This window comes from Eptesicus fuscus, chromosome 8 (genome assembly GCF_027574615.1).
Source record: "Eptesicus fuscus isolate TK198812 chromosome 8, DD_ASM_mEF_20220401, whole genome shotgun sequence".
Lineage (NCBI taxonomy): Eukaryota > Metazoa > Chordata > Mammalia > Chiroptera > Vespertilionidae > Eptesicus > Eptesicus fuscus.
In genome coordinates this window covers 66,620,278-66,647,748 of record NC_072480.1, presented here as the reverse complement: position 1 = coordinate 66,647,748, position 27,471 = coordinate 66,620,278, and the positions used below count along the sequence as shown (strand labels likewise).

General features: G+C 37.4%; 1 protein-coding gene across 2 annotated transcripts in view; it reads left to right on the top strand.

Moving 5' to 3' along the window:
• The window catches only part of FGF14 (fibroblast growth factor 14), a 570,035-nt gene that overhangs the window by 147,681 nt on the left and 394,883 nt on the right, over positions 1 to 27,471 (top strand). The window lies entirely within an intron of this gene.

Here is a 27,471-nt window from a genome sequence, read left to right as displayed (position 1 = left end):
TGGCGAGTAGGTAAGAGGGTGGGTAAGACAGGTGTGGCCTAGTTCTGTTGCTTTTCTCTCTTCTTGGCACATGTTAAATCTCATCCTTTTCTCCTGATGGTGCTTTTGTAGGCTTCCTCTCCCACAATTTCATTGACCTGGAACACATGCTTTTTTTATAGCCAGAGGTGGTCTCTTTCTAAACGCTAGACCACAGTACCTCCTGCTTCATTTTGCTGAGGTCTCCTCTTGCTCCAGGAGACTTACATGGATGGGGCCAATGCCTGCTTGCTCTCCTTTCTGATTCGGATCTGGTCATAGAGAAGCACTTGTGCATCCCTGGCCTGATGAGTTTGGGAGCTCCAGTTACTCTGGGTCTGTCTTTAAAAAGGATGGTTGACCCTTCTCCCAGCCCACAGTAATTGATTCTAGAATCCACTTAAGGTTTCTCATGAGATGGAAGAAGGAAATGCTATTGTATTCTAACTCTGAAGAAATCCTTTATGTATCTTTAGTCTCACCAGAGAGTTCAAGAGGTGTGGAAAAGATTCCTAGGGTCATTCTCTTCCTAAATACGGCTTAGGAATTGAGGGACAGGGAGGGTATCCTCTATCCTTCTTGCTCATGTGGTTATCTGAGCAATACCAGGTTAGTGACTTGGTTGAAATAGAGTCAGGTAAAAATGACTCCAACACCTGGGGTCATTTATTCCACCACAGAAGATACCTCCCCTCCCCCCACTGTTCTCATACCCTACTTTAATTTTCTTAATAGTTGGTGATTTTCATGCTCAGCCTTCATTCCTCACTGTCTACTCTGTTCTTGAGCTTCAGCTACTGCTACCATCATTCTGCAAAACTGCTCCCTGTAAGAGCATCACTTTCCCCCCCTGATGTCTAATTCATTTATCTTTCAGTACTCATGCTCTTTTGATTGCAACACCAGTATGCTCTCATGGTTCTCTCTATTTTTCTAACTAGTTCTCTAGAGTATCTCTTCTTTTCCTTGCTCCCACCTAAAGGAATAGCACAAGGACAAACTCTCAGCCCTTTGTGAGTCTTCCTACCATTCTTGGGAATTTCCTCCATTGCAATAGATAATAAATGTTCCTCTTGGGCCTTGTGCTCCTAGCTTTCATTTACAGGCACCATTTACATGGGCAGTACCTATTTCTACATAGATGGCCTGCTAGTCCTAGAACTCCATATGCCCCAAACTAAATTAATTGTTTTTTTCCCAGGACCTTTCTTCCTGAGCTTCCTTAATTTTTAATTAGCACTGTTTTTCCCGCCCTGATCATTTAGATTTTACATTTTGGTGTTTGATTTCTTTTCCTTTGCTTTATATGCGACCAGTTATCAAGTCTCAACAGTTCTTTCCTTTCAGTGCTTTTCTCCCTTTCTTTCACTGCCTGTCTTGTTCACTCATTATTTTATACTAGGGGCCCAGTGCACGAATTCGTGCACCTTGAAAGCAACTGTGGGCTCGAGGCTGCGGTGGGCACAGGGGTAGGTCTCGGCCCATCCTCTGCGCCCTTGCCCGACCCTTCCCACTGCGGCCCCTGGTCCCCTCTCTGCGAGCAGCCCTGCTCCCGCTGCCGCAGCTCCCATGCACTTACTGCACTGGCCCCGCTTGCACCTGTTGATAGCCCAGAGTGATTGGGGCAGGCACCATCAGTGGGTGCGAGTGGGGCCGTTGTCAGCAGCAGGTGCGAGAGGCGGCTGCTGGCCCTGATTGCCTCTCAGGAGCAGGCGGAGGTGGAGAAGCCCTGAGGGGTGATCGGGGCTAGCAGCCCCTGCTCGCACCTGCTGATGGCACTGATTGATCGGGGCCGGGGCCAGTGCCAGGTGCCAGCAGCGGGTGTGAGTGGCGGCTCTGGCACTGGCAGCTGGTGTGAGCGCCTGGCGGGACTGCGGTGCACGGGAGCAAAGAATGTTCAGTAACCACCAGAGGCTCGCCCCGATGACAGTGACTGGCACCCTGCCTTGGTCTGGTGCCCCCACTCACCTGCTCCACCATCCCGCAGCAGCCGACACCTGCCATGTTCCATGTGTGCCCCCTGGTGGTCAGCGCACGTCATAGCAACCAGTTGTTCGGTTGTTCTGCTATTTGGTCTATTTGCATATTAGGGTTTTATGTATATAGATCATGACTGACTGGCCTGCACAGTTTTCTCTGCTGTCAGGTTTCTTTCTGCATGTCATGTATTTTGTATGTTTCACCTGAAGCCATCCTAAAACATAGCTTTGATTCTCTTAATTTCAGGTTCAAAACAGAAATCTAACTATTTTCTTGCAGATTCACTTTAATCCTAGCTTGGAATCCAAAGCTCTGCAATCTGGCCCCGACCTTCCTCTCCTCCTGTACACTCCACTTATTCCTTTATGTAGACACTATGCTTAAGTCAGCCTGGCCTGTTTTTATATTGAACACATTAAATCTACTTCCCACCCCTCTCCTCTCATTTGAGTCTTGAAAATCTTAAAGAAGACATATATACTCTAAACTTCTGTAATAATGTGTGTCTGCAGCATTTCCTCGTTTATCTGTTTCCTCATTTTATTTTAGTAGGTAAAGAATTACATGTTAATATTTTCTAGGAGTCTAAAAAACAGGCATAGTATTTTCTACTTCTTTATATATCCCATGATATATCCTACAAATTAAGTATATACTAGTTTAATATTAATTGATTGAAACATAATAGAGCCAGTCATAAATTGTCTAACAAGCCTGAATATGAAGTTTCCTCAGTTTTCCCCCAGGATAACTGGGACTTGTGTTTTTCTGTATCCAAATTTGCTTTGCCTTCTCTTCCAATACCAACTCCTCCTCTTTCAACTGCTTCTGACATAGGCGGATTAAAGTATTTGCCAACTCATCTTGGTTTTAAAAAGTTGACCAGATACTTTTGTGTAGCATTGCTTTCTTTTGCTAGTTCAACATTTGAAGACAATGTTTTATAATTGATATTTGAAAAACCTTAACATTATCATAACTGCAAAGTAGTGTAACAACTTAATGTAGATGATCATTTACTTTTTGAACTTTTATATTTAGTATGATCGTTATTAACTTTTTTGGAGAGGGCATGTAACAAAAGTAGTAGTTTAGAAATTAAGGAGGAATGAATTCTGGTAATTAATCTTCCTTTAGCCTGCTAGATATTGTTGCCAAGTTATTTGACCTTTCTGTGCTTCCCTTCTTTCCTAAGACAAAGGAAAATGATAGTTCACTTATTATATATTCTGTTTTAAAAAAGAAAGGATGACAAAATATTTGTAGTGTTTGTTGTTATTGTTTTCAATTGCAGGTAAAATTTTTCAAGTAGTTAAGAAGAAAAAATGATGGCATATAGCACTTGGGTTTGTCCTTGAATATTAAACTAAAACCAAATTTTAGGCATTAAATAACACTTTAAATCCATATCTCAATTCCCATATTTGTTTCCTGAAAATATAAGAAGCTTCTAAAAATGCAGTTGTGTTTTTTAAATGCGATAATGCTATCAGGTGTTTTTTTAGTATAATGGGTAGTGTGTTCAATAAATAATAAATGTTAGCTATTATTACCATGTTATAAAAATTATTTTTCATGAGGGACCTATAAAAGCTAGAAGAAATGATATAAAATATAATTTTTATATATTTTTAGAGATTATGGGTAATACTTTTCTAACTTCAAGATGTTATTACTTATTTAATTAATTTATTCCTTTATTTAGTAACATTCTATTGAATGCCTATTATATGGCAGGACTTTGCTAAGCTGCACTAGTCTAAATATGGATAAGACCAACATCATTCCTTCCCTAGTGTAAACACTCATTAGAAAAACTTTAAAGAAAGTTTTAATTACTGTTCTCTATGTTTTCTAACAGATTCTTCTAAATTTTATTTTGTTGTGGTAAGAATATTAACATGAGATCTCTCTTAACAAATCTTTTAAATATACAATACATTATTGTTGACTATAGGTATGTTGTCCATTGATTTCTTGCTAATCAATGGACATAAAATTTCAGTTAAGCAAGATGAGTAAGTCCTACCTAACAGAGTCTAATAGAAGTGCTTATATTTACATATCACCGTAAGCTTGGCAAGACATACCTACATTATTCTTCTGGAGTAATTATTACAGTAACCTTTAAGAGAGATGGTTCAAGTAGTATCATGTCTGTTTTATAAACATGATTATAACTCACCCACGTTCAGGCAGGCAATAGAAGGCATATAGGATCAGTTAAAGAAAGGGCACATGCCCAAGGCTGATTTGCCTATTGGTTGAGATTTCTGAAGAGAAGATAAAATAAATATATCTGGTGCCATTCCCTAAATGGTGAGCAACAGCTTTTCTTTCCTTTTGATATTCATTAGAGACAGTTGATAGTTTCTACATTTTGTGCAATGAGAACAAATTGGTTTTCTAGGGCTATCATTGTGAAGTTTTTTCATTTTTTTGGCTCAGACACATTAAATATTTTTTTCTTGTGCACTTATATGTGTTCACAGAAGCATGTATATTCTTCATTAGAAAGGGAATCTAGGATATTTATAACAATGGTCCATTCTACCCAGCTTCTGTTGGGATTGAGGCAGTCTTCACTGCAACAGATCAGATACATTTCACTGTTATTTTCAATATTCTTTATTTGAGAAGATATATTTGCTTTACAAAACCAACTGTGATCAAATAATGACTGAGTGATCAAATGACACCTTCATTTGCACGTGATTAAAACATACACCATAGCATGAAAAGTCTAAAGGTCTCAAGACAGTTTGTATAGATTCACCTGATATTTTTACACATAGCTCTGTCATCTGTTGTTCCACAAAAGGCTTCAAAACTTTTTAGTTTGCCTGACCGGCATGGCTCAGTGGTTGAGCGCCAACCTATGAACCAGGAGGTCCTGGTCAGGGCACATGCCTGGGTTGCAGGCTGATAGTGTGCAGGAGGCAGCTGATCTATGATTCTCTCTCATCATTGATGTTTCTATCTCTCTCTCCCTGCCTTCCTCTCTAAAATCAATAAAAATCTATTTAAAAAACAACAACACAAAAAAACTTATTAGTTTGATAATATTATAATTTGAGGGATTTTTTTTCCACTTAAAATTCTGTTTTTTTATTTAGCTTACACAATTGTGAGTGTGAATTGGCAAAGAACAGAATTCTGAAAAACCAGAGAGGATGTGGGATCTGCATAGGAAGAGCTATTGCCTCCTGATTTCTATGCACTGGGGATGAGGTTTTCATTTTCACCTCACACCCAACTTGTAAGTTACATTTTTTTCAATAAAAGAACTCGGGACCAAATACAGAACCCAAAATGAAGAAGAATTTGAAACCAGTGCAGATCTACAGCGCTCCACAAACCCCAAGAAAATTCAGTCTCAGAGTAATAAGTGCCAGTTTAAATTTTATAGGACACACAAAGGAAACAAACCTCCTTAGCAGTACTCTTGTTAAACACTTAGATTTTAGGGGAAACTCTGAAGCAATTGCAAATAAAGAATTAGCATTTTCTAAATATAATGTTGAGGGTCTTCTTCAGGGAAGAAAACATCAGAGGTACTCGAGAGGATCAGCTGAATGTAGACAACCCAAGAAGCAGCAGCAGAATGGGACTTGAAAGAGTTCTCATTAACATAGTTGTCAAAGGAGTTTTACTTGTGTTTTAGTGAGAGGGGCTGTCCTTTATAGCTGTTGTATATAAATATGTTCATTAATTAAATAATTATTGCTAACAGTCTTGCTGCCTGCCTACTATTTGTCATTCCGAGGGTAAAGATTTATTATAATCTCATATGCTGGATTGTTTTAGCCTCCTATAACATGCATTACATTACATTACATTACATTACATTACATTACATTACATTACATTACATTATATTAGGGCTCAGAAAAATTAAGTAACATCAAAAGTTCCACTGCTAATGTTTGTGAGATTTTGAATTTAAACCATGGCCTGCCTGGCACCCTTCCATTTTGTCATACTTTTTCCACACTGATACCCCAACTTATTTTATAGCATTAATTGGAAATTGGTCCTTTTTCTCCCTTAATTAGTTTTAGTTAAATAATTCAATCAGGTATTGTTATAAATACATGTCAGGCCTAGACATATGACTTCGTTTTATAAAAATTAATCTATTTTGGACTTAAATTTTTTTAATTGCCAGAAGTCCATATTCATATGCAGTTACTGTTGGAAAATGTAGCATTTCTAAAGAATAGACTTTGATTGCACAAACTGATTTCTTCTGTATCTGTTAAGGTACAGGCTAAGCTCCTATGACAAAGAGACACCAGATGACAGTCACTTACAGATAGAAAATTATTTTTCTATTATGTAGCAGTTTAACCAATTTAGTATGACTGGTTAGCTCTGTTTTGGGAGGTCATTCAGAGACCCAGGTTCTTTCCATGTTTTTGCTCTGTCTCCTTTGGGCCTTGTCTTCATCTTCATGGTTTCAACTGGTCACTGTTGGAGATTGTGGGAAATGAGAGAAAGAATGGTGGAGTGCATACCCTGGGTTTTATGGTCAAGATTTGGAAGTGGCATATATTTTTACTCACTTCCACTGACAGGAACTTAAGTCACAGCAAAGAAGGCTGGACATAGAGTCTCTAGATGTGCAGCCAGGTGCCTAGGGCAATAGTAGAGAAAAAAATTGAGGGAAAGCTAGCAGTACTATTCCACACATTGGATGGAGTAGTGCTAAAAAAAAAAGATAAGAGTGTTTGAAAAATAGATTTCCAAATAAAATACTTGGAAAAAGACAAAGGCTAAATATATCAAATGGATATGCCCAGAAGAGACGCAACTATGTCACTTCATGGTATGGCTAGAGCTTGGCTCTTCCTGCCTGTCAGATTATTTCTGTCCAAATTACAAATTTAAGTGCATTTTAGTATTAAATATGTTGAGCAAATAAATGAAAATGTAAATATTACATTTAAGTGTAATATTTTTCCTATTGCCTGAGGAATACTAGAGAAAAAGGAAGTGAAAGTAGGATTGGCCAGAAACTCTGTGAGTTCAAAACTTATATATATAGTTTATATATCTTTCATAGGTATATTATTTTATTTTACCCTCCCAAACTAGGTTATTCTGAGAATGCTCATTATATAATTGCTTTATACTTGAAATTCAGGCCAATGAGAGGAAGGAGCAAGGGTTTAGTTTCTCATAATAAAAAACCACCATGCCTTGCATTACCTCACTTGGGGGTCTTACAGCCTAAAGAAAGCATCTAGCTTCCTTTTTATTTGTAGGTTACAGGAACTAAGATTCTTTAAATCTTAAATACAAAGCAAGCAAAACTTGCATGGCTTGTATAAAATTATTTCCTAACTAAAAATAAGACTTCCTGGCAGGAGCTATTTGCTGGATCAGAGCTTTAGTGCTTCTCATTGGCAAAAGCTTGTCTCCAGTGGTTTGTCTTATCCTCACTGTACTCTAAACAAAATACTTTCCTTCTTCATTAAGTGGATTGTTCTGTAGGTAATGGGAGGACAGGTTGGCTGGTACTCATGGAAAAAAATTTAATAATGGGGAAAATAGACTATATGTTTGAAATTCTTGAGCTCAAATTAGCAAAGCAGGTGGACAGGTCATATTTTCTCTAATAGCATAACTCCAGGGGGATTCTCAGCTGTGTTTGCTAGTTGTCCCACTTCCTTTTGACTGATACTCAAGAAAGAAATACACATCTTTTAACTTGATTGTTGCTTCTTCTAAAGCATCTTTTCATGGTGGGGAAAGAAACAAACAGGGCCGTCATGTTTGGCCGCATGGATTGTATGGGTGCAATCCCTGTTTAGGACAGCCCTGGGAAAGTGAAGGTATCATGTGACCCCTATAATTTTGTGTTTACTAGGGTAAATGTATATGGAATTTAGAATTATGCTTTCTTTTTTGTGGAGTGGTTCACACATGCATGTAATCTGTCCTTTTTATGCACAGCTGAAAAACAGGCATTGGATTGCCTGGCAGTTAGAATCATTTAGCCCAGTGTGCAAGAATATCTCTTTCTCTATATCCAAGGATAGGTTATTATCAATCTGGTGGGAAATATAGGTTCAAATTTTTATATTTGTATTTTCCCGATTATGGTTAAGATAGAAAATCTTTACTCATGTTTGCTGGACCTTTGCATTTCTTTCTTTGTCCTGGGAATTATCTTTTCAGAACCCTTGTCCATATTTTTGTATTGGGTTATTAGTGATTTGTAGAAATGTTTTTTCCTGTTACAGACTTTAAACATTTCACTACTATATGTTTTATAATATTTCCTTTAATAAGAGGGTAAAATTATTGTCTTGTATTGTTTCTTCTAATTTTATATATTTTTCCACTGATTTTTGAATCTTCAGTCCTTCTGTAATTCACAAGTATTATTCTGTGGTAAGAGTTTATGTTTCTTTCTCATCAGCCCCTAAAGCCCAGCAACACTTACTGAATGGTTTCTTATTGGGAAGAACTGGGGGTTACAGCTGCTAGATTAAAAAGCCATGTGTTTCCATGCTGCTACTCTGTGAATATAAAGGGAGTAAAGGAGCCAGATGTCATGGAAACATAGAACATAGGTCTATTATTTCTAAAAAATGCAAATATCCACTTTCAAACTTACTGACACGATTTATTCTAGTTGGGCAATATTTCAGGACAGATAGGAAGGGAAAGTGTGTTTTTCAGAGTGAAGGCAAGCCCTTAGTATATGATGTGCGAGCCGGGAAAGCATGATTTAATGGAGCAGGGATAACAGAAGGACTGCATTTGGTTGGCCATATGCTTTCTATTTCGTCTTGAATTAAGATTGCTATACATAGAGATATTTTATCTCTGAGCCCCTGTTCGTATTCTTGCTGAGAGTTATGTGTGTTATCTATAAGAAGTATTTCCTCCCTATGATGTTGTTAAAAAATAATAATGCAGGTGCAGAAGGACAGCCAGCATTTTAGTAATATCCTTGAGAGAAGCTGTGCTCAGAAGTGGTAAATTAATTGTGTTCAAGTTTCCATTGCAAAATAGCATATTTTGGGAGTATTTCTTTTAAAGAAATAGTCTTTTTCTAATCAGAATAAGATACTAATATATCCTTTGTGTTTTCCTTGTGAAATTAGATTCTAGACTTTTTGATCCTAATGACATGTGCTGTTGGAAGATTTTCTTGCTCCCATTGACATTTGTTTTTAAAGGTGCATTATCTCAAACATTGTGTTGGATGAGAACAGTTTCTTTTCCTGCTTTTGGAAGATAGCTTATCCTGAGTAGGTAAAGAATGAAAATAATTAACATGTTAGAGGGATTGCAACAGGAAAGGAAGTACTAAGTTTTAGAACCTAGTAAAACTGCTCAGAGGTTCTTAGTCGTTTAGTGGCTCCGTTTATTGGTTGTGCTTCCAGAAGCTAAAGGAATCCCTTTTGGATGAGGACCTGGTTTCATCTCTTCATCTGTTTTTCAAGCTTGCAGGTGATTGCTGTGTTGGACAAATGTGTAGCTAATGCTATAAAAGCCCACACCCAATTTCGAAGTTTAGTCAACCCCATTCAGATCCCAAAGCAGAAATTGCTTGTCGTCTTCCTTAGCCTTTGTGCTCTGTGTGGTCCCCGGACTAGCAGCATCAGCATCATCTGGGAGCTTTCTAGCAGCGCCCACCCCCAGACCTAGGGAATCAAAATCTGCATTCTTTTACAAGGTTAATGTTTGAGAAGCACTATTCTGCAACATTAACGGAGCACACATAGCTTGTATCTAAATTTCTATTATCTTTAGCTCACCTGATAAATACTACATCAGATATTTCTTTGAACAGGGGTAAAGAAGGCCAGCTTGGCTAATGAAAGTTAAATGTCTACAGTAACCAGGTAATGGAAGTTTACTCAGTCTAAGAACTGGCTCAGGGCTTTGTAGTCTGGTAGACCTGAGCTGGAATCCTGATTTTGGGATTTACCAGTTTTGTTACAAGTAAAATTATTTAACTTTTCCTCCATCTCAGCTGAAATGGAATGTTCTGACTCTCAATTCCATTGTCTTTTGACTCCACTCTGTTTCCCACTACAACAAGCTGATAAAATAGTTCACAGGTGTATTCTTTACAATGAATTACCTTTTGTTCTCTATGTACTGTCTTTCTAAGGGCAGAGACATAAACCAGACACACATGTATAAGTGAACCAGGGGTAGAGGAAATCTGTGTAAAAGCACTATTAGGTTATTTTAATAGTTTAAATCACATTAATAAATTTCCAACTAAACACTCTGCTAATTTGGTCTAAAAATGAATCAATGACCCTGGCTGTCTGCTGTATTGCCCGTTTCTATTCTAACTTGGCTTTCTGGCTATAATATTATGGGGAAACTTCTGGTGCAGATATGATGCTCTGTTTCACTGATAAATTTTAAATATTTACAGGGTTATGAACTATGTCCACAAATACATCATAAAGAAAGGGAAAGGGAGTTTTAGCTTCTCTCTGAAATAGCATTTGATTTAGATATGAGATATGTAAATGATTTTTCATTGAAAAAGATAGTGCCAGGCATGCTGATGAAATGTATATATCTTGTAATTTAGAATCACATCTCAGAATCAAAATATGTCTGTGACTTATGTGGAGATAGAAAGACAAGATATACATGATAATACAGAAGATGGAAACCTTCTTTATATTCTGTACATTTTTAATGGTCTCTCAAAGAGTGCCTGCATCCTGCTTTATTTTGACTTGTTCTTGGCATTTGTTAATCATTGGATTAACCTTTATCTCATCTCTAAAAGCTCTTCAATATATTGCAGAATATTTTGACTTGGTTCAGCTTTCACAATATGAATTTCCTGTGTCCTAATTATTTCATTTAGTAAGCATGTCAATTTAGTCAAGAGAAAAATTTAATGATGATAAATAAAATGTTGCCTATTATGTGCAAGCTGGGCATATGAATGATAATTAATTAGATTTTGGAGGAGTATAAATAGCTGCATAATTAAAATTTGAGTAGATCTTAAAAACACAATTATTCAGGTGATCTGTGTTCCTAATACTAGTTTAGAGTGGATGCCAAAACACTGATTTTTCAATAAAAGTGGTCCAAAAATCTGCATATGAATCTATAATTATAAATCAAACTATTTTGTTATTTAATTCAACACTTTAATTTTAAGATATCTTGTAGATTTGTTATTTTAGATTTGAATTTTTTGTTAATTTGCAGAGTAGGGTTTTCAGGTGTTCTATACTGTCAAATATTTACCTTGAAAACCTTAAGATAATTAAAAAATATATATAGTTTAGGCTTTGCTGACTTAAACATTCTCAGTAATATTAAAACTGTGTTTTTGCTTGATTTGAGCCAGGCTACAACCCTTCTTTCTAAGAGGGGAAACATGCCAGATGGGTTACAAACTAAGTGCAGATACTGGTCCTGCTGAATAGAGTTTGCAGCGGCTGGTTGTCCCTCCCTAACATGTCACACTGTGACACTCCACTTCTCAAGGGGATGGCTGTGCCCTGCCCATGTCCAGCTCACATAAGCCATTATTCCCTTGACTGATTTTGTGGCAGAGTCTCTCTGGGGCTTTTCCTGGTGCTTGAGAAAGGCATGCTAGGTCCAGTTCCCACTTCTCCACAAGGAAGGCACGCCTGTCCATGTTATACTGCTGTGGATGGAGGGGCCCACCCCATTTTTTTTTTTTTTTTTATGTGCTCAGAGGAAGCACAGCATGAGTCTCCAGGTGTCTTAACTATAGGTAAATGTGTGCAGGAGGGTCTCAGGTGAGCAACTGAGAATGAGACACAGCTTGACCAGGAAAATGTTCCTCACAGTGGTCTGAGCAAACAACAGGACATTACCACAGGGCATCCCTGCGGCATCCTTTCCTTTAGTCCTTGTTTGGGAGGAGGAGTTGTGAGGTGAGGTCAGACAGGAGAATCACAATTATGGGAGCAAACGCAGGAGGTGGCACATAGGCCACCAGCCCTGGCCATCTGTGCTCCTCACCCTGCCTTGCGTCCCTCCAGAAGGAAGGCCCAGTCAGTGCGGGGAGGGGGGGTGTGTGTGGTTGGGTGCTCAGTGCCTACCAGACCAGGCTCTTCTAATTTCTCTGATAGACTCAGTTCAGCATGAGTGAAGGAAATGTCCCAGGGCCTGCTCCAAACTAGTGGTTCAAACACAGGTTCCAGATCCCTTCTCCACGTTGACTTACTGCACACCCAGTGACACCCAACTGAAAGAACATGTTCATGCTCTTCTCCTTGTGGATGTTTTGCTCAGTTATGTCCTTTGAACATAGAATTTTTTACTCAGAAGGCGAATAGCTCTAGGGTACACACATTACACGGTTGCCGTGGACTCCACGGGTGAATGTTGGGGAGCCCAGGCAGCATCCAGAAATGGAGCCTTCTTTTCACACCCCCTCCCAATATAGCTATACTTACTTTAAAGTTTTCTGGGTTATCTTTGGTTTCCTGAGGCCAGGCATGTTGTAGTATTCTTGCTACAAATTGTTACTCTTCTATTTTTCATTTTTATTTTTGGGTATACTTACCGTGAGGATGGGAAAAGAAATTGTTTACTGGGAGAGTTGTCGGTGTAACTGGTCAACTGGTCAGTGAGTATTGATGGGTTATTTACGGTATGTTTTACTAGATAAGAAATAAAGGTTTACATTATCGGAAAAATAACAAATGTTTCTTTGCTTTGGTTCACCTGTTACCATAAATTTGGAAAAGAGACCAATTTGAAAATCAGATTTTATTGTATATCTTTATATATCTCTAGGGAAGTCTTTCATAAGCTTTAAAGTATACACAAATCTTATGGGCTTCTTGTGAAACAAGGTCTGGGGGAAGCCTGAGATTCTGCACATGGAATTCCCAGGTCTGGGTGCTACTAGCCTGCAGACCCAACTTTGAGTAACAAAGACTTAGAGAATTTTCAGTGGATAATTATGTTTGATTGTATTGCTAGTTGAGTGGTGATTAGATTTCTGAATTATTTATGATTTTTAATTTATTCATTTATAAAACTTGAATGACATGCAGGAATTTTAATATTATCATACATAATTAATCTTATTGTTTAGTATTATTAAACATTACAGAGAAATATAAATAAATCTCAAAATATAATTTGCAAAGGAGTAAGTACTGCAAAGTGATTTTGTGATTTCTGTTTCAGAAATTCACTGGGCATATATGCAATAGTATTTGTCCAAAAAATTTTTTATGAATCAGATAACTATCAAAAGAGATCTCACTCTTTGGGGCTCTTTCAGTATGAATGTGGACAGTATTTTCTATTTGTAAATCTTTGCTATAGATACACATGAAATAGAATTTATGTTTCTCCGAGAATCAAAAGATTTTACTTCTCCCACTCAGTTTTATAAAGCGTCATCTAACTCTTAAAATTGATTCTACATACTGTTTGACTACTATAGAAAGTAAGTGGGGTTCCAAATTCCTATGCATTGTAACTCATGTACACCACTGGGGAGATAGCAAAGCTTTAAGTTTTATAAGCTTAGATATAATTTATAAATTATATGCATTCATATATATCTATACTTATCAAAAATATGTATAGAACTTGAGACAATAATTCTGAACTCTTTGAAGATAGTGATATAATATCTAGGCATTTCAGAAAAATATGTTGAAAACTGCCTACTAATTTTTAAATTTTTATTTTATTTTTAATTGTGTTAAAATTCACCTACCATAAAATTTACCACCTTAAGCATTTTAAAATGTACAGTTCCCTAGTATTAACTATAGTCACATTGTTTTGCAATCTTCACCACCATCCATTTCCAGAACTTTTTCATCTTGCAAAACTGAAACACTGTATTTATTAAACAATAACTCTCCATTCATCCTCTTCCCTGCCCCTGGCCACCACCATTCTACTTTCTTTCTTTGAATTTGACTACTCTAGGTACTTCATATAAGTAGAAAATTGTGTAGTTTTGCAGTCAAATATGGAAAAGCATAGTTTATTTAATAGTTGAAGATAGATGCTTACAACCTGATAGGAAATCAAGTAGAGACACATTAAAAGTCAGCATAATGCAAATTCAAGAATGCAAGAGCCCAGTTCATCATGGACTTCATTCTTTTGTATGTCAACAACATTAAGTGTGGTATTGAAGTTGCTAGACTTTCTACTAAAGCATGGAAGCAGCATGCCATTATAGCAGACTCACACATCTGGCTCTGCCTCAGTCACGGTGAACTCGGATATTTCATCTACAAAATTAAGGGTTTGAATCAGAGATGATCTTCCAAGTTCACTCTTTTGTTCAGCAATTTAATTTGAGATTTTTCTTTTGCCAGCCTGCGTTATTGATATAGGGATTATAGCTGTAAAAAGAACAGATTCAAAATGCCTACCCTCATGGAACTTTCATTCTAGTGGGGGATGCTAGTCAAAAAGCAAGCTAAATGAAAAAAAAAAATTATATGTTAAGTGATGAGGAATGTTTTAGCAAAAAGTGAATCAGGAAAGGGGGAGTGGAATGCTGTGAAGTAGGACTAGGGAAGGTGAGAAGAATACACCTTAGGGAGAGGAGGGTGGGGACTGTGTGGTGTCTCCTGCAGAGAGAACAGCAGGTGGTAAAGCTTTGAGGTCTGGTACTCCAGGGACAGCAAGGACAACACTGTGGTCAAAGTTGAGAGAGAGGGGGAAAGTGGGAGGTGATGAGGTTGGAGAGATGCCAGACAGCCAGAGCAGGTAGGCCTCTTAGTCAAGTATTACAGACTTTGGCTGTTTGACATGCAGTGGAAGCTTCTGAAGGACTTTTAGCAGAGTAATGACTTGATCTGATTTGTTTTAGTGGAGTCACCTCATTGATGAAGGGAGCAAGAGCAGAAGTAGAAGTGATGGCCAGGAGACTGCTGCAGAAATTCAGTTGATCTGTATTCAGTGGCTTAGACCAGAGTGGTAGCAAGAGAAGTGGTAAGCCATGGTTGGAAGGTAGAGACAACAGGTTTTGCCTAAAGATTAGAAAGGCTAAGTCTGCAGTTCTTGGCCTGAACAACTGGAAGGATAGACCTGTCATAAAAATGGGGCAGGCTGCAGAAGAGCAGGTATGAGAGGGAAGATCCAGAGTTTTGTTAAACTTGATAAGCCTGTTGGTCATCCGGGTAGAGATGAGGGTGAGGCAATTGGTACTGAGAATGGGTCTGGTGTTTTCAGGAGACGGCGAGGCTGGCATCAAGTCTGAAGAGTATTTCAGTATTCCACCACTGGAAGCGATCACTAGGAAGGAAGTAATTGTCAGTAGAAAGAGAAGTGGTCAAGGACTGAGCTATAGGGCACTGGGACTTAATGAGTTGGAGGGAGTATGTGTTGATGAAGAGGAATCAGCAGAGGATGAGAGGAAAGTGAGGAAGGAGACTAGGGGCACATAGTACCCTAGAAGCCAATCGAAGAGTGTTTTGACTTCATTCCTGATATAATCATAGCTTAGTTCCACTTGCTACCTTCAGAAAGTGGGTTTTGAGTCCTGGGCACGGCATCCCTTACTCGTGGAGGCAGACACACAAGTCTGTCTCTCCAATCTGGTGTGTCTTTGGAAGAACCATAGATGGAGTCCCTCAAGTTTTTGTGACCCCTCGACTCTAATATATAATTGGATTAAAGCTTCATTCATTGTATTTAACATATGATACACACATTTTTAAATAAAACAACTGTTTTTATTACTATCATATATAATAAAAGCCTAATATGCTAAGTGTCCGGTTGTCTGGTTGTCCATTCAACCAATCAAAGCATAATATGCTAATGATATGCTAAAGCCACTCAACCGCTTGCTATGACATGCACTGACCACCAGGGGGTAGATGCTCCTACCAGTAGGTTAGCTTGCTGCTGGGGTCTGGGTGATCAGGACTGAGAGAGATGGACTGGACATGCCCTGGAGCCCTCCCATAGTCCCTCCCCAGCTGGCCAACCTCCCATGTTCCTCCCTGACCCCGATTGAGCACCAGTGAGGTCTCTCAGCCTGGCCTGCACCCTCTTGCAATCCAGGCTGAGGGAACCCCCTTTCCCCCACCTTAATGCACGAATTTTGTGCCCCGGGCCTCTAGTCAAATATAAAAGTAGATTTTTTAATCAGTGATTCCTGATATTTATTTATGAGTGCAATTTTTTAAATAAACTTTTATTGTTGATAGTATTATAGATATCTCGCCTTTCCACCCCCCATCCTTCCAGCCACCCCCATGTCTTCACCATCCTATTGCCTATCTCTACACTAATAAAAGAGAAAGATGCAAATTGACCGTACCTTTGCGACACCCACCAGCCAATCAGGAGTGAGTATGCAATTAACCCAACAAAGCTGGTGGGTTAATTTGCATGCACAGGCTCTGAGCGGCCAGGGGTGGGATGCTGGCATTCTGCATCGCCTCAGCCGCCAGGCCTCTGGGCAGCATGGGAAGGCAGAAAGGTGGCTCCGGGCTGGAGCAAAGGCAGAAAGGTGGCTCTGGCTGGAGCGAAGGCTGTGCCGGCAGCCAGGGTAAGGAAGGCCCATTCTTGCACAAATCTTTGTGCATCGGGCCTCTAGTAAGTATATAAGTTCTGTGGTTAATCTCTTCTTGCCTCCCCAACTCCAGATCGAGGTATGTCAATATGTTCCATGCCTCCATGCTTCAGGTCTTATTTTGTTGGCCAATTCATTTTGCTCATTATATGCCACAAATAAGTGAGATCATGTTATATTTGTCTTTCTGTGAGGGCAATTTTTGACTTTTCCCCAACTAACATGTGTTGCATATTGCTTAACTTTGAAGTGATTGTAAAAGAGAAGTGTGTTTAAAACATTTAAAAGGACATGGCATTATGTTCATTTTTGTGGCTAAATAATGTTAAAATATATATTGAATGTGTTAGGGAATCAAAAGTAGCTCAAAATTGCTCTCATGATTTGGAATTTAAAATTCTTATATAAAATCAATTTGTTCATAATTCATAATTTTATGCTGTACTTTTGTATGTCAAAATAAAAATTTAGATTGATATTTGCAAGCACTTTTCTGAAAATAACACATTCTAGGTGTGGTAGTTTTTATTCTTAAAGAAAGCCTAATTGGCTATAATTCCCACTAAGTCTCCATCCAGTGTTATTAACTTTTATAATTCATATTATATTTTGATAGGGTATATAAAATTACAACTTAGTTTTCAGGTGAAGTTGATACTGATGTGAATATGCTGATATTATTTTTATTTTTATGCTCCTAGTCAACTTGTGGCTCAACATCACTGTAATAATTTCTTTCTATTTTAAATCATGTAGTGGTTAAAATGAATACATTTTAACTGAGAAGTACAGATTGGTAGTTACAAAATAGTCATGGGGATGTGAAGTACAGCATGGGAAATATAGTTAATATATATATAAAAGCCCAGCAACTGTTACAGCAGAACAACTAGAACTACCAGAATGACCGGTTGCTATGATGCGCACTGACCACTAGGGGCAGACGCTCAATGGGCTCATGGCTGGTGAGCTCAGCGGTGGTGGCGGGAGCCTCTCCCGCCTCTGCAGCAGCGCTAAGGAGCGGTGAGCCAAGCGGTAAGGAGAGAGCAGGCGGGTAAGGAACAAGCAGGTGGGTGGTAAGGAGCGAGCAGGTGGGCAGTTAGGAGCGAGGGGTCCCAGATTGCGAGTGGGATCCCCAAGGAGTCCCGGATTGTGAGAGAGTGCAGACCCCCTCCACCCCCTGTTTACGAATTTCATGCATCGGGCCTCTAGTAATAGTATAATAACTATGTATGGTGTCAGGTGGATACTGGATTTATCAGTGGTAACACTTTGTAAAGTATATGATTGACTAACCATTGTGATGCACACCTGAAACTAATAAAAAATAATATTGCATATAAACTGTAATTGAAAAAGTAAATAGTGTTAACTGTAGGTAGCTTTATTTTATTTAGTTGTAATACATGACTTCTCGATACTTAGATGTAAAATTATGGGCTTCATTTATTCAATCTCATATTGAAAGTAGTCTGCCTCTCTCGATTGATTACCAAGGAGAGTGGGTAAAAGGATTAGGAAAACAATAAATGTAATCCTTATGTAAACCAGAGCATACTTCAGTTAGATATAGTTTGCATGTTAGTTTCAAGGCATGATTTTTTTCTATCACAATTTGTAACAACTAATCATAATAATAATGTTTATTGAGTATGTGCCAGTACTTTTGCCTGCATTCTTTTATTTAATTCTTGAATTATTTACTCTGTGAGTTAACAATTACTGTCATACTTACTACCTTGCAGATGGAGAAATGGAGTAGGTAGAGGTTAGAAAGTTTGCCCAGTGTCTTACAGCCAGAAAGAGGTGGAGTCGGTAACTGAAATTAAGAGTCTGTCTTATTAACCTCAATGGATTGATGAGCTCTTACTCCACACTCTTTCTCTAGAAGGTTCTCATGAGTTCTGAAATAGCTCTTGGACTGAGCATAGCAGGGAGAAGGACATAATAATGCTATTTTGGCTGGCTTGTTAATGAATTTTTAAGAAACAGTATAATTGCAAAGCATCATAATTAGGATATCTGTGTTACAAATGTCAAGCATCATTCCTTACAGTTCTTTACTTCTGTCTATGGAGATATCAACCCCACCCTCCAACTCTGCCTTCTGGCTTGAAATTCTTACATTCTACAATATATTAAACCTGTATCTGAGAGAGGGAGAAAGAGACAAATATGTGTAGTGGCAACTTGGTTCAATGGACTGGCAGAAATCAAAATATGACATTGCAGAAGAAAAGAATAGTGGAAAGAATATATTTTGAACCAAGATGCCCAAGGTCAGATTCAGCCTCATCACTTAAGACCTCTGAGATCTTGAGGAAGTCACTTTAACTTTTTAAGTATGTTTCTTCACTGGGTGATTAAGAATTAACACCCCCCACACATTTGGTTTGAATGTTAGTAAGATGTTTATAAAATCTGGCTTCAGCTATCTCTAACTATACATTTATTTAATAAGCTTCAGCTTATATTATTGCATTTTTCAGTGCTCTCTATAAGTATCATGGCAGATTGCAAATAAATTCACTGATTGCTTCCATCTGCTCACTCATAACTTAGAAGTTAGAGGCTTTCAGGAATAACCAATATAACTTCTTTTTGGAATAATTAATACAATAATATAAATAGTAACCAAGTATACTCTCTTCTCCACTTCCACCTGTTACTGCCTACCTTTGAGTCTCCTCCATGGAGCTTACTGGACCTACTTCCCATCAGTGTGGGGTTGGACTGACTGGGACCAGGGAGTCCATGTGAATTAATCACTCTTTCCTTTCTGCCCCCATTAGACCTTTCTAAGAACTCTGTTATAGGACTCTTTCTATTTTGATTTGTAATTATGTGTTTACTTGATTCTATCCACTATTAGACTGTGAGTTTTTTTAAAGACAAAGGTTATGTTTCAATGATCTTGATTTATTGGTGATTAGTACAACTCTTAGAATCGTTATATAAACAAATACTTACTGGATAATTGAAAGCCAATCAGTGTTTTTCTCCTGTGATAAAGCCCTTCACAGCATATTCAATCAACTTACCCCATGCTTACCTCTGATCTGTCCCCTGTCAGAACCCAGCTTTCATCTGCAAATTGAGTATTAAACATTCTACTCTTTATTTAGCCCTAAGTCTCCTATCATGGCCGTTAGCTGCCCACACATGCAGGTGAGGAAAGGGCAGAGCCTCTTTATTACACCGTAACCATGTCCTGAGAAACCTGAGGTGGATAGGGAAAGAGAAGCCAGAAAAGGAGCCAGAGAAGGATGACTGAAGAGAGCACGGGAGCACTGGGGCGTGGTATCTTCCAAGCCGAGAGAGCAGTGAATTTTCAGGAAAGGACAGTGGCCTGTCAGTGAATCCTGATTAATCACAGTTTTAGAATCTTTTATCCCTACCATTACCAAGATATAGTGGGAGGAAGGAATACTACATAGGAATTAAAAACGTAGTAGTTGATATCCTCTTTACATAGCCTCACTTCACCGATGAAATGGGAATAATAGTCATTTCTGACCCATTAGCTTGTCTTGGGGATGAAGGTATAAAAGTCATGTGAAATTCCCTGCATGGAGCCATGCATAAGGTCAGTGTTAAATAAACATTAGGTACTAATACTGTTGTTGGTTGTGTGATCTGAATGAAATAAGTAAAATAGAACTTGATATCATTGTGTAAGATTTTTGTCTCTAGCAAACAAAGAATATCCATAAAATCCACCAAGCTTGCTGGGAGTGAGAACTTGCAAGCAGCATCTATTCCTGGGCCTTCTAGGCTTCAGGACAAGTTGATCTCTGGCAGCCTCATCTGAGATACATAACCATTCAAGGTGGAACCAAGAGAAGCAAGCTTTTTTTCTCCCTAAAAATAGAAGTAAGGTTAAGACACAAAGGGATATGTGTTATTTTGCTTAGCATGATATTATCAAGGTCCATCCATGTTGTCCCAAAAGGCAATACTTCATCTCTTCTTATGGCTGAGTAGTATTCCATTGTACAGGGCGGGGAAAAAGTAGATTTACAGTTGTGAGTACATGAAACATATAATTTATTCTTGTATCATTACCTATTAATTACCGTGTTATTTTTCATATGAATAACTGTAAACGGACTTTTGCCTCACTGCATATATATGTAACACATATTCTTTAGTCAATCATTTATGAAAGTATGCTTTGGTTGTTTCCATGTCTTGACCCATTAGCTGGGCACCATGAATAATGCTGCAAAGAACATAGGGATGCATCTATCTTTGTGAATAAATGTTTTCAAATTTTTCAGGTAGATACCCAGAAGAGTGGTTGCTAGATCATATGTAACTATTCTTAAATTTTTGAGGAGCCTCCATCCAGTTTTCCATAGTGGCTGTACCAGTTTACATTCCCACCAGCACTAAGTGAGGGTTTCTTTTTGTCCACAACCTCTCCAACACCGATTATTACTTATCTGTTGATAATAGGCATTCTAAAATGTGTGAGGTGGTATCTCATCGTAGTTTTGATTTTCATTCTATAATAGCTAATGGAGTTGAACATCTTCTCATATATCTGTTGGCCATTTGTATGTTTTCTTCGGAGAAGTGCCTGTTCAGGTCCTCTGCTTATATTTTAAATTGAATTGTTTGCTTGTTTGGTGTTGAGTTGTATAAGTTCTTTATATATTTTGGATATTACCCTTTGTTGGTGCTATTGTTTGCAAATATCATCTCCCATTTGGTTGGTGCCTTTTTGTTTTGTTGGAGGTTTCTTTTGCTGTGCAGAAGCTTTTTAATTTTATATAGTCCCATTCGTTTATTTTTGCTTTCACTTCCCTTGTCTTTGGGGTCAAATTCATAAAAGTCTCTAAAATGAAGGTCCATAAGTTTAGTACATATATGTTTTCTTCTATGTAAGTTACTGTTTCATATCTTATATTTAGGTCTTGATCCATTTTGAGTTAATTTTTATATGTGGGGAGAAACAGTATTCTAGTTTCATTCTTTTGCATGTGGCTTTCCAATTTTCCCAGCAGCATTTATTTAAGAGGCTTTTCTATCCGCCACAGTATATTTTTGGCTCCTTTGTCAAAAATTATTTGCCCATACACATGTGGGTTTTTTGTTTGTTGTTTTTTTGGCTCTCAATTCTGTTCCATTGGTCTGTGTGTCTTTTGTTTTTCTGCCAATACCATGCTGTTTTGATTATCTTAGCTTTGTAATTTAATTTGAAGTCGGGGAGTGTGATACTTCTGGCTTTATTCTTTTTTTCTCAGGATTGCTTTAACTATTTGGGGTCTTTTGTGGCTCCATACAAATCTGATTTTTTTTCTATTTCTTTAAGAAATGTCATTGGGATTTTGATAGGGATTGCATTAAATCTGTATATTTCTTTAGGTAATTTAAACATTTTAACTATGTTGATTCTTCCACAATGCAATATACAGATCATGTATCATAGAAGTGTGCACTTGAAACCTATATAATCTTTTGTAACCAATGAATTTAATTTTAAAAAAGAAATATGAGAAGGAAGTCAGTGAGAGATAAAATTCAGTATCAAGTTTTTGAGAATGTCAGTTTTAAATCAACCCAAATATATTTGAAACTATTTTTAAAAATACACTTTAATGACGGAGGAGGAGGTTTTATAATTTAATATTCAGTTTGCTTAGGACAGAGGTATGCTATGTTTAGAAGGCAGTAGAGCAGAGCTGTTGAGTGCAAACTAAAACCTGAGACAAAAATCCCAGCACTAGAACATATTTATTGTATGGCCATGAGCGTTTTCTTGTCTAAGTCTTAGTTTTCATATCTGTAAGATGGGAGTTATAATAGCTAATATATTACTGGGTTAATTTAAGGATGAAATCAAATCATATTAGCAAAAAACATAGCAGAGGACCTGGTGCATAAAGAAAGATCAATCAATATAGATATTGTTAAGATGATAGAATATGATTGATGGATTAATGGAGGTTAGATAGATAGGTAGGTATGTAGATAGATAGATAGATAGATACTCTGCAATCCCAGCAAAATACATAGTAAGTATTAATTAGGCAATTCTAGTCTTAACCTTTTTAAATCACATAAATCATTCAATAAACATATCTGAGTAAATTTAACCACCATCAGTGTCAGGGTAGAAGGGAAGATATTTAGACTGAGTGGTTTAGAATTCTATTTGTTTTACCTTCACCATTTCCTAAATCGTGCCCCCTGCCATATAGATTAGAATCTTAATTTTTTTGTGTTTTTTTCTTTATTGATTAAGGTATTACATATGTGTCTTTACCCCCCTTTTGCCCCCCACCTCCCCGCTCATGCCCTCACCCTCTAGTGTCTGTGTCCATTGGTTATGCTTATATGCATGCATACAAGTCCTTTGGTTGATTAGAATCTTAATTTTTAAGCTCCCGTTGAACAACTGGAAAACACATTTGTGTTGGTAAAGAAGTAAAACTGTACAACATACATGAAGATAAATATAGTAGGATAAAGTTAACATCACTCATTTCCAGTGAAAACAAATCATCGAAATAGGAAAAACTGCCATGAGAAAGCAACAAAAAAAGTATGTTTCCATTTTGTCATTTTACAGTTAGTAAATATGAAAATGAATGTTGGTCAACATAAACACTCAATAAGAAAAGCTGGCTGTTACTCAATAAGCAACGGAGAGTGTCATATGCAAAGCTTCCCTTGTGAACATATTTCAAATAAAGAAATCTGGAAATGTCTGTGAGTCAAAAATGTGGTGCATGTTATATATGATGTAAAACAAAGGCGGGTGGTTCACGTGGCTCAGATGCCAGATGGTTTGTGTGTTTGAGTGAATGGCATTCAAAAGGAGAAGGCCCCCACCTATTTCTCTGAGAACACAATGGGCAGAATCCTAGATTCTCATATCCCCTTCATTGATGGCTCTTACTTTACTTTTAATTGTATTTTTCAATTACAGTTTGAATTTAACATTGTTTTGTATTGGTTTCAGATATAGAGCATAATGGTTAGATAATCATATACTTTACAAAGTGGTCCCCGGGTATTTCAGGTACCCACCTGGCACTGTACATAGTTATTCCAGTGTTGTTGACTATATTCCCTGTGCTTTATTTTACATCCCTGAGATAATCTATTGGGCATATATAAGACAAAGTTACTATCTAGAAATGCTGCCTTTAAAAATTATTATTGTTATTATTTTACAAAGTGACTACTTTGTAACTACCAAGTATGACTTCTAATACCTTTACCTTTTCACCCACCTAACTCCTCTTCCCTCTGGCATCCATCAGTCTAGTCTCTGTATGTAGACTTTTATATTTTTTAAAATACTTAATGTTTCTGCATTACATATATCTATTATTCTAGGTTGGAGTAAGTCCTTTTGGGAAGGCAGAGTATAAATAATTTTATAAATAGGCAAGGATTAGTAAAACTTTTGACTTAGAAGCAGATGTATGACTGACCTTGGATGTATTTGTGTGATGTAGACTGCTATTTATTGTGGCCACAAATTTATGATATATTTGCCAAAAATTAATGTCAATTACATGTCAGACATTGTTCTAGCTATTGGTGTGGCAGGGCAGGAGAGAGGAAAACATATAAGATATTATTTCTGCCCTCAAGGAGATTGCAAGGTAGTAGAGGAAGACACAGTATAAAGATATAGTACATAGCAAACACCCCAAATGATTAATTCTGGCTGGAGGAGAGGTTTACTGAAAACTAGACATTTGAGTAGTACATGGAAGAATGACTAGGCAGGTCTGCCCTTGAAGATAGGTAGATAAACATGTCTGTCTGTTATAGTTGCTCAACTTGCCAGCCATAATTTCTGTAATCAAACAAATGCTGACCTGCAAAAAAAAAATGATAAATTTTTTGAAATCAGTTTTTAATCAGTATTTTACCTCTATCTTTAGTGTATACCCAGAGAGACTAATATCATCTAAATAGAGGTAATTTAAAACATGCAAAATGAAAGGCAATTCTAAATCAGTTAACATTAATGCAGATTTAGTGCATGAAATAAATCTTTTATTTTGAACTGACAGAGGCATGCACGTTGAATTAATAGAGAATGATTATATCTGAAGATCATAAAATAAAAAAAATAATGATTTGACAGGGCTTGAAATTATTAGCTGGTACAGGGTGCCCACATATCTGATCTATCCTTGGACGAGTCCATAGTAAAAATGTAGGTAGCAGTTGCTGTACCTAGTATTGTAACATTGAACTGCTGGACAGTGAAGTACTGGGGACTCTGGGAAAGCAGAGTTGAAGGAAGCTGCTTAGGGTCGAAAGGCGCATTCATGGGCTGAGGAAGGCTTTCTAAGTCAAGAGGAAAGGCAGGTGGAGTTGTTGGGAAGTGTGCTAATGTGGAGGAAGGTCTGTTACGTTTAGAAGGGCTTCTTTGTCCTCCGGGTGGTAAGAGCCAGATATTCTTCTGGGTATTGGGGGCTGAATTTAGACTTGGGAGCAGGAAGAGGTTTGAGACATTTCTGTGAAGAAAGGGAATCAATAAGAGTAAATATTTGCTGCTCAGCATTAAGGACCAAGTTGAAGTACTAAAGCACTAAGTTAGATGAAAATGCTTTAAAGAGACGTTTACTTCTTTAAATGGACATTGGGAAAGTGGGAAACAATGGGATCCATAAGTGATCAATTCTTAGCAACTGAAGACATAGAACACACAAAAAATAATTACTTGGAGATGGAAAACCTGCCAAAATTGAGCTAAAACATTTCCTCTCTATGGCATCTTCTAAGGTAGCCATAATAATTGATCATCAAAGTATTTACTCAAAGGAATAAAACTATAGCTAATGTTTGAGTAGTTGTATCATGTCTCATATTTGGTGGTTAGACTCAGTGGTGTGAGGATACTTAAAGCAGCTTATCTAATAATTTACAATCTATTAGGTATATATAACACAAAGTTACTATCTAGAAATGCTGCCTTTAAAAATTATCATTGTTATTATTGTCTCAGTTTCAGTTGGAAAGGACCCTGAATGCTGCCTTCTCTTTATTCTAGGACAACCTGTAAAAATGATAAATGGAATCCATTAATTCATCATAGCAACCAACGTGTATCATATAATGTTTCACAAAAGAGTTAGTACCCCGATAACCCTCAACACAGTACAATTACTATAATTTCTTATTTAGAAAAAGAGATTTGCTACAGAGATACAATCATAGGAGTGATTATGAAATAATGTTTCCATAATACTAATAACCTTTAATATGAAGTTTCTTTGCAAGCTGTCTAGAGTCTGTCAATATGATACAGGACAGAGCATCTTTCAAACTAAGGAATGTTTGAATGTGCACTAATGCATGAAAACATTTTGGGAGATAGATATTATATATTCCATTTTTTTTCTGATGGGGAATTTACAAGATGAAAATAATGTTGATAACATTTTATTAGTTTTAATTTGTTTATATGAAAAGAAAAGCCATGTGATAAAATCAAAGTGCCCTTTCAGAGCCTGTGGAAATTCACCTCTCTCTGTCTTAACAGCTGTGGCTCAATGCAAGTTCTCATTGCCATTATGCTATTCCATCATTTACAACAGAATAAAAAAAATTAATATAACGTATTCTAAAGTAGTACATTTTAGATGTTTTGCTGGTGAACTATAGGAGAATATGTAGGATAGATGTTGATGGAGATTGAACCAGGATACATATAAATTATGACAGTAGATTAAAAAGATAGGGAAAGCCTGGCGATTTAAAAATGTTTTAAAAATAGGGTAAAACTCTTTTGAAAGCAGTGGACCATCATAGATGACTGCCACTGTTCAGAGAAAAAAGCAGAGTAAAATTATCATATTAAATTTAGATAAGAGAGGTTCTAAGACAATTCTAGTCTTTCTTAAATAATATTTAAAACACACAACTGTCAAGAGTGTCTTGGTGCCAGGGATAGCACTGAAAGTAGGTTTATTTGGAAGATATAAAAATTACTGATAATTTTGGTCCCTTTTATATCTCTAGTAGCTATGACAATTGTCACTCTTGCATTGACAAGCTCCCATTTCTATGTACTGCCCTCTTTCCCAGTCAAATACCTGTCTGGATCTAGTGTCACTGATGGTGCTTGCACTGAATCACAAACTACAACTTTTAGTAAAGTGGTCTTACATATACCCTTACCATCACCCATGCCAAAGTTTGGCACAGATGTGAGTGTGTGGTGTTAGCATTTTCCAGAGTGTTGTGTTTTTTTTTTCTAGAAAACTTGAAAGCTATATTTGGAAATGTAGAAAATGAGGTTTTCAACAAAGCGGAAGCTGGCATATTCCAGAATAGTTTAATTGACCCAGACAGCACCCCAATAGATGATGAAAGAAGCCTACTGAAAGCTGATTTCTAAGTAGTCTCCACAAATGTGGTTTAAATCTATTTCCTTCATTTTTATCCTAACGAGGGTCTTGGGCTGTGTTAATGGAGGACTTGTGCTGTAATGGATCTTGGTACCTTTGAGGACTGTGTTCCTATCTGATGCTGAACTTCAAGAAGGACATAAATTGGAGGAGTGTTTGGAGAGAATGATTAGGCTGGTCATTGATCCAGAGACCACATACCACAAGGATTACTCAAGGAAAACAGGAAACTTACCCTGGGGAAGAAACGTCCTGAATGAGACAGGATTGCTGACCTATATTTCAAAAGGACATAGGCCAGAAGTAGTAGAACAAGCTATTCACCTTTCTCAGAATAAAGAGTTGGAACCACAAGCAGAAGATAAAAGGAAAATGATTTTAGCCTAGAGGAGAGTTCCTGAAGACTAAGGGCCACTCTTCTGTGGAACTACCAGGGCTGCCTCAGGAGGCTATGGCTGCTGGAGGTATTTAAGCTGGAGCTGGCAAACCATTGGTCAGAATTTCTTAAGTGGGCAGAAGGCTTTTAAGCAATGCTTTCTACTT